The 8,599-nt window shown below is 43.0% G+C and overlaps 1 pseudogene; it reads left to right on the top strand.

Moving 5' to 3' along the window:
* The first annotated feature begins 219 nt into the window (after positions 1–219).
* Positions 220–2,720, top strand: LOC147451094 (protein MIZU-KUSSEI 1 pseudogene; annotated as a pseudogene).
* Positions 2,721–8,599: the final 5,879 nt, after the last annotated feature.

Genomic DNA, 8,599 nt, shown 5'->3' on the forward strand with positions numbered 1-8,599 from the left:
GTTTGAGAACTTGGAAATTTCTTTTGGGAAAAATTTCTCACTTTTAGTACACTTGATTAGGTTTCTAGGAACTAAATGACTTCAAATGATGGTTGATTCAGACACTTGGATTAGAAGGTATGATGGCCTTCTAATCAGAATGATAGTCTTTAAAAACTCTGGTTTTTTTATTTAAAAAATGGGAGATAATAATTAACATTTTTTCTAAAAATCTATAGACGTAGCTTGGTAAAGTTTTTTAAAAAAGCTTGTAAAATGGACATGGATAACAACTGGTATGGTCCATTGATACCTGTAAAACACATCCAAGGCTAAGTGAATTGTTGTTTTGTTTGGATGGATGCAGGTAAGGACTATATCTTATCTTGGAGGTTTTTTTAAAACTTTGGCAAGCTGACCTATGCTAGATTGCACACTTACTTATGATTCGGGAAGTTCTTCTACTATCTGTATACAGGAATGGGACCTCATTCTTACAAACATTGTACAAAAATGATTCTAATACTGAGTTGTTTCTGTACTTATCTTTTTGTTTTTCTAAAGCTAGCTGTCTTTTGAATGTAAAAGTTCAATTATGTCTTATTATCTAAGGTAAAACAGCTACACACACACAGTACACACACCACTTCTGGCTATGCATTTTTACTTTGGTTTCCCTAAAACTCTTGATCTGGCACTTCATCTTGTTGTGTTTGCTTGCGCACTTCATCTGGTGGTGATTGCTTCATCTTGCTACACATTCACTTACACTTGAGCTACTGATGAAGTTGATGGTTTTATTGGCTTGTGGGGGATTACCTTGAGTCTTTACTGTGCACTTCCATCATTGGGTGATTTTGGCTTTTGCTTTATATGATGGAATTTTTACTTTACATAATGGACCTGAGGACTTCATGAAGAAGACACTTTTGGGATAGACCTTCATCACTATATCACACGGGCATGTTCAAATGGGATCAACGGTGGAGGAGAACAATGGGAGATGTGTAAATCACGGGCCATGAGATGAGGTGGTACGGAGGCATCCTGAATTTAGGAATCTGCCTGCATTTACAATATGTCATACTCAAATTGCCTATATTTCATTGAACACGAGCGAACATAGTGGTTAGTGCACGTGGCTCGCACTGGAGGTCATGGGGTCAAGACTTAGAGTGCAAACCAACCCAAATTTACAAGGCTACCCGAATTGATTTTTCGCCCCGAATTCACCAAATGTCCCAAATTTACCTCAGCCATAGATCCCATTTGAATCTGCCCGTGAGAGATAGGGTTCGACCTTCCAGCAACTGCAAGAGACCGAGACTAAAAGCGAATACTGCCAGCGGTGGTTCAATTTCCCAGTTCTCGGAGTACCTATTTAAATTGCCTGCTCCCCCTCCCTCCTCGGAGCGCTCTCCTCAGCACAACTCACAGGAACACCCCCCCCCCACACACACCGCCCTCTCTCTCTCTCTCTCTCTCTCTCTCTCACACACACACACACACACACACTCACACTCACACTCACAAGAGGGTCTCTGTGTTGAGCTTTGAGCGCGAGCTAATCGCACACTGTTAGTTAGTCGTGCTACAACGTCGAGCGGCTGTGCGTGCAAAACAGAAACAATGCTGAGACACGAGAAGCTGCGCCATAGCTGCCAGAGGCTGCACGGGGGAGCTCCGCAGCCACAGCTAGACCGTGTGCCGAGTAGCAGTAGGAGGCTGCTGGCGGTGGCGATGGGGGCCGGCCAGGGGGATCAGATATATGGTGGATCTGGGGCGGATCAGGGAAGCAGCCTGTCTCTCATGATGCCGTCACACAGGAAGGTGGACCCTGGCCAGGTCAGCCTTTCGCGGGGAGCGAGCAGCAGAGTGTGGACCCTGTTGAAGTCCGTGCTGAGCATGATGATCCCCAGCAGCTTGCCGCCTCTGCCATGCCTCTCTTGGGCGCTTGCTGCATTCGGAATGGAACAGCAGCACGCGTACTCGTCGTCTTCATTAGGCAGCAAGGTGACCGGCACCCTCTTCGGGCATCGGAGAGGGCACGTCTTCTTTGCAGTGCAAGATGATCCTCGCCGGCAGCCCTCTCTGCTGCTGGAATTGGCGACCTCGACCAGCAAGCTGGTGAAGGAGATGGCGTCAGGGCTTGTGCGCATCGCCCTGGAGTGCGAGCGCACGCACAACCGCGACAAGCTCCTGCTGGAGCCCAGGTGGACCATGTACTGCAATGGCCGCAAGTCCGGCTACGCCATCCGCAGGGCTTGCTCAGACATCGACCTGCAAGTTCTCACCTTTTGTCAGGCCATCTCCATGGGCGCGGGAGTTCTCCCCGCTACCTCTTCGACGGCTGCTGGCCATCATCATCTCCATCACCTGCAAGATGGCCACGGCTGCCATGACGGCGAGCTGACATACATGAGAGCCAAGTTCCAGAGAGTTGTGGGCTCCAAGGACTCCGAAGCTTTCTACATGATGAGCCCGGATCGCCATGGCAGCACCTTTACTGACTTGAGCATTTTCTTGCTCAGGATATGATCCCCTGCGCCCCGTGCCCCAATGCAAATTCAGCTTCGTGGATCAAACATCAAATGGCTCTTTTTTTACCGCAGTATATATGTGCGTTGTAGAATTAAATCTCGCGTGTTCTCATGATCCGATGGGAATGTAGTGAGATAAAACTTTTGCATTCCCCCTTTTGTTGTGGTTCATTAACACAATAATGTCGTATTACAAAGGAGAAAGGAATCCGATAACCTCCCATAAAGTTTCAACACGAAAGTAAGCATGCCACCAACAATACGCTTGCAAAAAGTAAGTCACACTTACCCACCAAACTTACCCATTATTAACCAATAGAACACTGCATCCAAAATTCTCACATCACTAACTAGTAGAACTTTGACTCCTACCAAGAAAGAACACCTTGCAAAAAGCATCTATAATAAGTTCCCTGCAAATTAAGGATGCAAGTTCAAGAACATAGCATGTCAATAAAAAATATCGGTGAATCTTTTTACAAGCAAACTAATCGACGCAATGGCTGAACATCTTTTTTCCCACAAGCCTGTCATCTTCAAATACATACTGGTGGCTTCGTTATTTTACTCATTTCTACACAGATTCGAAGGAATCTCATTGCTCCCCTTAATGAGGATCTTACTTTGTAAAAGGATTGCATAAGAATTAGACTAAAGCCCGTGCGTATGCAATGTCCCAAGCAGGGATCGAACTCAACTAGGTGTAGGAACGACTCGCTTTACTGCTCGTGTGACCAAATGAACAGCAGCTCCAACTTGCCGTCAATGCTTAAGTTATAGTATTAAAAAAAATTGTCTCCTTGCTACACAACGAGAAATACCCATGTCCATGGTCTTCACCTTGCAGTTCTCGTGAGCTACCTGCTAGCCTCCTTCGCCATCGACAGCTAGGTGCCCCTATCAGTTGCCTTGCGATAGCCCACTTCTTTCATGTGTTATTTCACTGGTAGAAGGGATCTCACTTAGATTCTCTTTGATATTCTCTTTGATGAAGGTATTTTTTTAGAATCAAAGGCACATACTTGTGTAACATCAAAAATGCTATCCGTAAAAAAACTCTCACATAAGCATGGTCCCATTGCTTATATGTCTGATGCAAATAATATCTGTGCATACACTTGTATGTCACCCATGAATTTCACAATAGAAAAAACATTACAAAGTCTCCATTTAAACGCAAAGATAGAGAAAGAAAGACTCCATATCTCAACCATTATCCCAAGAAAGACTCCACAAAAAAAATGATTCCATCACCTCCAATCAGTAACATCTCAAAAAGTACTTCCATTATTGCCAACAAATAATCCACAAATTCTCAATAAATTGAGAATCTTAAACTTCAACCATCCCTCTTAAAAAGGAAAAAATCTCATTTACCATTACCTATCCCAAATATTTTCGTAATCCTCAACATCACTCACACCCTTCTTCTTGCGCATTGGTGCCCAGTACTCAATGAGGACCTTCCTAAAGTTAGCTGAGTTAGGATCATCATCAATGTCTCATTGGGCAACACCTAACAATTATGGGTGTACTACATTTGAATATTATAGCAATATAAAGTCCCCTTTTCTTGACATCAATCGATGGTGCAAATAAGTCCTTTGGCCTCTTGTTTTGTTGTCAGATAATTGGGATTAAATTGCAGCAAAAATTACAGATTAATTAGAGTAATCAATCAATTGTGTCAGACTAAGAATATTCGAGCATGACAATTGCAAAGCATGAATTAACTTAGACTCAATCGCACATCACAGACATGTACCTAAACACACACACACACACATAGAGAGAGAGAGAGAGAGAGAGTAGTTGAGGGCCGAACTTTTTGGAGCGACCCCTGTCCAAAAGGACTTTGTATTAATTAATTCTTCTTTAGAAGAAGAAATTCTTATCAATACAACTTGCTAAAGCACTTTTAACTGCACAAATTAAAGAGATGAAAGCTCTAAAATTTGGTAGAGATTGCAAAATTAGACTTTTCACTAAAACACCTCATTGAACTCAATCTTAAGGCCTTAAACACCTCGTGGGTGATAGGATCTTTGGGGATTAAGCACGAATTAAGTTGGAAAGAAGATATGTAAGTATTAAGAAAAAATAACTTGCATAGTTAATTATGTATTAGCTTGAATAGCCATAGAGAATTTTGTGTGTGTGTGTGTGTGTGTGTGTGTGTGTGTGTGTGTGTGTGTGTGTGAGAGAGAGAGAGAGAGAGAGAGAGAGAGAGAGAGAAGATGATGATCCTTGAGAAGAGCTTGGAGAGATTACTTTTGGCTGAGGATTTCCTAGAGCTTCAAGAGCCAGGAAGAGATAGAAGTTTTCCTGCTCTCTTTAGCGCAGCCCTGAAAAAAAAAACTCCTTCTTGCGGTCCTCAAATGAAATATGAGCTACAAAGTTGTTAATCTCGTTGTTTTCAATAAGAACAATGAGGCCCTTTTTACAAAAGCGCCTTCTTTTTTTAGTAAGTCCAAAAATACTCACTTTAGGTCTTGAAAAAATATATATATATATTTTTAGAGCTACTCTCTCACCTTCTCTTTTGCTTGTGAGGCTTGTGGACCACATCCCTTATCTCCACATAGCTTTAGGTTTTCTTCTGTGAATAACAACACCTTGGCTCCCATTCCCACCTTTTAGTTATCCTTGTCACTTTTAGAGGTTTTCGGGATCTGTTTTGGACTCTTTTAGAGTTGTTAATATCTCGTCTTTGATCCATAAAATCCCAATTGGATCCTTATCAAATTTTGTTAGGAACTTGTGAAGAATACATTCAAATTTTGAAACTCTTTAGTTCAAGAACACATTTCTCCACCCATTGTACATAATGGGCCCTTCTATTATTTTTACTTTTACTTACTAGAATGGCCAATCACACACAGAGAGAAGATTCATTGAAATAGACCAAAAATGAAATTTGGTGACATTATTCCACCCTAGCATCCGTGGTGCTTTAGGAAGCACAATCTTTCCATTTGGGACACAACGTGTAGTAGTAGAGGTGGGGAGACGTTTTAAAAGCCTCAAATCCTCCCTTGCACCCGAAGAGTCCTTCTTGCCAATAATGTGGTCCCATAGTGTTTGGGCTACATTCTTGAAAATGTGCATGGGATCCAAGACGTGTTGTATTTTTAAGTCCTTCCAATATGGAAGCCTTAAAAATATGGAATACCTTGACATACCTTTTGGTGAAGGACATAGAGCCGGATTGTTGTTGTGGTGTTCTTTCCAAATGGTTGCCCAATCTCCCATTTGTTGGAGCCTTGTGCTTGTTATCCCCTTGGGGTAAGAAACAATGGTTCTTTGGATAGATTACCTTGCGCAAGGAATTGGGCCTCTCCGTCACCAACGATGGCCCGCAAGTAGGACATGCATTGTGCTCCGATGTGGACAACCCTGCATACATATCATATGGTTAGAGAGATGAGTGAACTAAAGTGAACTAAAGGGAGAGAGGGAAAGAGGGAGAGAAAGATAGAGGAAAAGGGGCTACCAGAAATCTCTCCAAGTCCAGGATAGTTGTGCATAGTCCACATAAGGATTCCCCTCACAATGGTCTCTCTCCCCCCCTTTGCAAGTGAGACATCAACAACAGGAATGTCTCTCCATAACTCCTCCAACTCCTTGATGAGGGGCTTGAGGTAAATATCAACATTTGATACTTTGTACTTCCCTAGCACAAGCAAGGAAAGAAGTATATTGCCCTTCTTGGGTGTCTCCCATGGTGGAATATTGTAATTGACAATCACCACAAGCCAAGTGCTCCATGAAGTAGAGTGTTTTCAATGTGCCTCCATGCAGGTGAATCGGTAGGGACACGCATCATTCCATCATTTGAGCGATGGTTCGCGTGCCACGCGAGAAGCTCCACGGTAAACCTGCTTTTAAACATGTGTTGGATGCGAGGAATTAATGAAAAATGTCTCAATACCTTGCGGGGTAGGTGCGCCCCGCTCACTCTTGTTTTGTATTGTGCCTTCCCGCACACGACACATGAGGTAGCATGTGCATGCTCATTGCGGTATAGCATGCAATCGTTGACGCACGCATGGATGCACTCATACTCCATTCCAAGTGCAGTGACATGATCTAGAGGTATGTGGTGACCTTCTGGTAACATTTTTCCCATCAAACTACAACAAACATGCGTATTAGTATAATTCCTAGAAGATGGCACCATAAAGCGAGCGGAGAGTATATAAAAGCCACATTCCATACTTACAGAAGTAGTGCATCGACACTTGCATTTCTCCAACCGAATTTTTCTTGCAAGTTGAGGACTTCCAACAGTGCTCGGAGCACCGAGTACCGTGCACCATCGTAAAGAGGTGTTTGGGCACTCGTCATCAATCTATCCTCCGTTTCGACAGCCCGTTTAGTGGAGGGCTGACAATCCTCCTCGCACACGTCGCGCTCATGAGCTAGTAACTCATCACACATGTCAAACATGTGCTCATCTTCTGCCTCAAAGTGCAACGGAGATGCCATAGGAGCTACCGAAGTAGAGCCAATGGGAGGATCACCATGTGGTGCACCCAAATCGCCCAGTTGCTCTTGCCTCTATTGTTCGGTCCTGTGCATCGGTGCACCACCACCGAACACAGACCAATGGGGCACCTCCTCAAGCGACGGGTGAGTCGCGCTATCATCTCTCCGAGCACTTTTTCAAGGATGCCAAAGCCCTTCGTTCTCCACGTGCTCCAAAGCAACGCGCCTCAAGCAAGGGATTGCCCTTTTGCACTTGGCGCACGGACAAGGGAGTTTTTCCTTGAGCCAATGATCGCGCTCAGAGCCTCCAGAGGGACCATGATCATCCAGTCAATGTCTTGACACGCAAAATGTTGTTTATTTTGTCATGTGTCCTAAAAAATAAATAATTAGAAAAGCCCTTAATTCTATTAAAAAAATTACATAAAGTTAAAGTCAAAGGGAATAAATGACAATGAGTGCTAAAATTAATTTTAACTACAAGAGAACTTTAAAAATGCAATTAATAAACATTTAAAGTACTACAAAATAAATTATCCATAAAAAATTAAAAAATCTTCATTAAAAAACTCAAAAGGCTAAAAAATGAAATAATGTATAGGCTGAAAGCATGCAATGGTGGTACCAAAAAAGGACCCTTTTTGTTTGTACCTAGTTGGTACTTCTACAAAAGCAAGAGGTTGTTTTGGAGGGAACCCTTTTTGGCCTCTAAAATTAAATGGTGTAGGAGGAAAGCTAGTAAAAATCAAAAATCCAGTGACCACTCCGTTTGAAGAGACATCGTGGGTGGGGCCAATGATGGATTGGAGTTACAGCACGTTTGAACTCGTGTGACATAGCATGTGTGTCATGCATAGTACCAGTGGCTTTTCGTAGTGATTCTCGATTGTGCAACGCTCTCACAAAGGTCTCAAGCATCACCATCACCTTCAGGATTCCCCTGTGCAACTCCCACGCCACAATGAGGACGCCTGCGAGGAAGGCTAATTCTGCCAAGGGTTCACCCGACAAAGGCAAGAAGCCCAGGACAATGGATGCAACCTCCCCCCTCAAAGGCACAAAGTCTCCCCGAAGCATCAACACACCGAACACAAGGGCTAGCAAGGGGAGTATTTCTGTGGCGAAATCAAGAAAGTCTACAACACCTTTTGCCGAGGACGAGAATCGATCTTCAACTAAAACAAGAGGTGGGCGTTTCTACGCTATCATGTCTTGTTACAGGATTTGATTTTGTTTCATGAGAAATAGCTATGTCAAAGGTTGTAAGGTCATTGCATGCAAGTTTATGTACCGTTTCTTGCTCAAGAGCATTGCATTATGCATTCATGAAAGCATATGTTCCTTGAATCAAACACAATTTCAGGAGAAATTTCAACAATTGGACGAGTGTATTGTTTCATCTATGCAGTGCATGTAAGTCAGTGTTTTGTTTCTTGCTCAGGAGCTTTGCATTTCTATCCTTTTTTGGCATTGCATGCATTCATGATTCAAGCATATGTGCCTTCAGCCAAACACAATCTCATGAGATTTTTCAACAATTGTGAATGTATTGTTTCATCTATGCATCTATGCAGAAGAGTCTTCTTGTATCC

The sequence above is a fragment of the Adiantum capillus-veneris genome, chromosome 9 (genome assembly GCF_014529385.1).
Source record: "Adiantum capillus-veneris isolate H3 chromosome 9, ASM1452938v2, whole genome shotgun sequence".
Classification (NCBI taxonomy): Eukaryota; Viridiplantae; Streptophyta; class Polypodiopsida; order Polypodiales; family Pteridaceae; genus Adiantum; species Adiantum capillus-veneris.